Source organism: Penaeus chinensis, chromosome 16, assembly GCF_019202785.1.
Source record: "Penaeus chinensis breed Huanghai No. 1 chromosome 16, ASM1920278v2, whole genome shotgun sequence".
NCBI classification, from domain to species: domain Eukaryota; kingdom Metazoa; phylum Arthropoda; class Malacostraca; order Decapoda; family Penaeidae; genus Penaeus; species Penaeus chinensis.
In genome coordinates, this window is record NC_061834.1 from 35,977,958 (window position 1) to 35,981,124 (window position 3,167).

The following is a 3,167-nucleotide window of genomic DNA, read 5'->3' on the forward strand; positions in this document are numbered from 1 at the left end:
TCAATGAGGAACTGTGAACGTTTCTCTCTGTTAACATTGAATTACATGTTAACTACCCTGCTTCGCTATTCCACACCACCGTCGATTTTTCATATATGTTTGTGCAAAGGGTAATGATACTTATTTTTGACGGAACCCTTGTGTAATTTTGATTCATTCACACTCAACATGTAAACAACACAACAGTGGTATTATACTTTCTCCTCGTATTTGCTTTGTTTACATTGTTTTTTTTTTCTTTTTTTTTCTCGAAGTGTTAACAGTTACCGGTTTCTGCTGCTACATGTTTGTTCATGCTCAAATCTACTTTTATTATTTACATTTAGAATATCTTTCCCCAGCCACTTCTTTTTTTTCTAGATATTAATTCTATGTAGAAATGCTCTGCTTCTTCCTTAGGTAATTTTGTTTAAATGTAGATTGATATAACTAAATTGCTATGCGGTTTTCCAGCAATTCGACGAAACGTTGCGCTGCAGCTTAGTAAGTTTTGTAAGTTTTTTTTTTTTTTTTTTTTTTTTTTTACGATGGTAATTATATATTAATGCAGATATGAGGCTGTGAACTAGAAGGCCTTCTACTTATTTTGTCCCAAGTTTATATTGATAGTGCCATTACTATTTTTTTATCGATCTATCGTTAACTTACTATTTGCTTTCGCTATGGGAGACGCACACACCTTTATGAACTTTTTATTATTTTTATGAACCCGTGATTATGAACTTGAGTGTGCCCCTTCTACTATGGAAGAAGCTGATCTAATAAGCAATGGAAATTACACGATGCAAATGATGCAATACACGATATTTATGGGACCCGAGGTGACATGCATATTCCATCTGCAAGTAATAAGCGAATCTAATTATTCGTTTTAAAGTTGCCCCTGTATTGAATTGGTCGAATATTCAGATCAATGGGGAATTTTTTTTTTTTTAAATTAAAAGGAGATAATATATCTAACCATATGAGCATATATAGACTTATATATATATATATTTATATATATATAAATATAAAACTTTTAGAACTATTTGTGACTTGTATTTGGAATTCAAATATATCTGAACTATGGAACTATTTCAGAACAGTCAGGTAAAGTAGTGAACCACCCTTGGGATTTCGTTTTATCTTTTATGTAATGCTAAGCTTCATTCCGTCAAATATGACAAAACCAACAGCCACGTATTTATTCATCTGCGTGGAAAATGGGAGGGAGGGGAGGGGGGCATTTTCCTCACTTTAGGCCCCATATATTTAAAAAATTACGTATTGGATATTTTCCCAGTGGAATGAGAGAGGTGAAAATAACCACTTGTGAACCTGTTATTGAGTCCCCGGTTTCAAGTGTTCGTTTGAGAGACATAAGAAAAAGCTTGTGTTATGGGCAGTAAAATAAAAGTTGTGAATCTAACAGGAAAAAAATAAAAAACACTGGTATAATATTGCAAATATAGCTCTTCAAGGTTACAAAACATGAGCATGAATGATGAGAACAAACACGTATGCTATACAAACTGATACATACATACATACCTACATACAAAAATACATACATACATACATACATACATACATGTGTGTGTGTGTGTCTGTTTATACATATGCGTGCGTGTGTGTGTGTGTATGTGTATATGAATACATATATATATATACATATATATACACTGTGTATTCATAAACACATACGCACACACACACACACACACACACACACACACACACACACACACACACATATATGTATATATATATGTATATATACATCATATAAATATATCTATATATATACATATATAAATCTATAAGTGTATATATACCTACACATATCTATATCTATATCTATCTATCTATCAATCTATTTATCCATCTATCGGTCTATCTATATACATATATATAAAGACATATATATATGTATATATATATTTGTATGTATTTATACATATACATATATATACATATACATATACATACACATACATGCATGCATACACACACACACATATATGTATATATATGTATATATATACTATATATACACATATACCTATTTACATATATATGTATATGTATATATATGTGTGTGTATGCATATATGTATATATATGTGTATGTATATGTATATATGTATATACATAGTATATATATACACACATATATGTGTGTGTGTATGTATACATATACATATATATATATAATATATATACACACACGCACACACACATATATATACATATATATATACATATGTGGGTGGGTGCTTCATGATCGGGATGATGTGAAGTGATGGTGGGGTAGCCTATATAGTGATAAGTGCATTGCATGCCTTCTCGCTTGCAGCTGCCACCGCAGGCTAGCCTGGTGCCCCCTGGGATTAATGGGCGGCTGTGGGGAGGCAGGCCTTGCCAGACTGCTTCCCCAAGATAACCGTACTGGCAGCGGAATGTTTAGTTGTTGGTGCTAGGGGGAGGGCTAATGTCCCTTCCACCCAGCAAGTATGGCGGACTGTGGGTCCCTCTGGATTGGCGATTGCTAGGACTCAGGTAGGGAGCGGGGGTTATCCGTCATCTCATCTTGGTCCCGGCGGTCGCCAACCTGGCATGAGGTTTGTGGGGGAAAGCCCTTGGGAGCCCTGCAGGCTGATTATGGGACCTGCAGCCAGCCAACCCCCTCTATATGGGGCGGCGTCGGTAGGGGTGGCAGAGGTGGCGCCTGAGGTCAGGGCGGGGGCTTGGAACGTCCGTTCTTTGCGACAGGACGATCGGTTACCACTATTATCGAGGGGATTGAAGCAACTGAGAATTGAGGTGGCTTCTCTCTCGGAGGTGAGAAGACCTGGCAGCGGCACGATTAGTGTGGGTGGCTACATTTAATACTGGCCGGGCCGCAGCAATGGCCACCATCTCCAGGGAGTAGCCATAGCCATCTCCAGCAGACTTCAACCCTCGGTAGTAGAGGTCACTCCAGACGATGAGCGTATTATAGTATTGAGACTGAAGCTTTCATTCAATGTCAATGTCTCTTATTGCTGTGTATATAAACTTGAGCTGAAAGAGATGTCTTATGCCAAACTTGCATCTGTGACAGACAGCTGTCACAGATATTCATATTGTTCTGGGTGACTTCGATGTGGTATCCGGCTGCGATCGAGCTGGCTACGAGATGTCTGT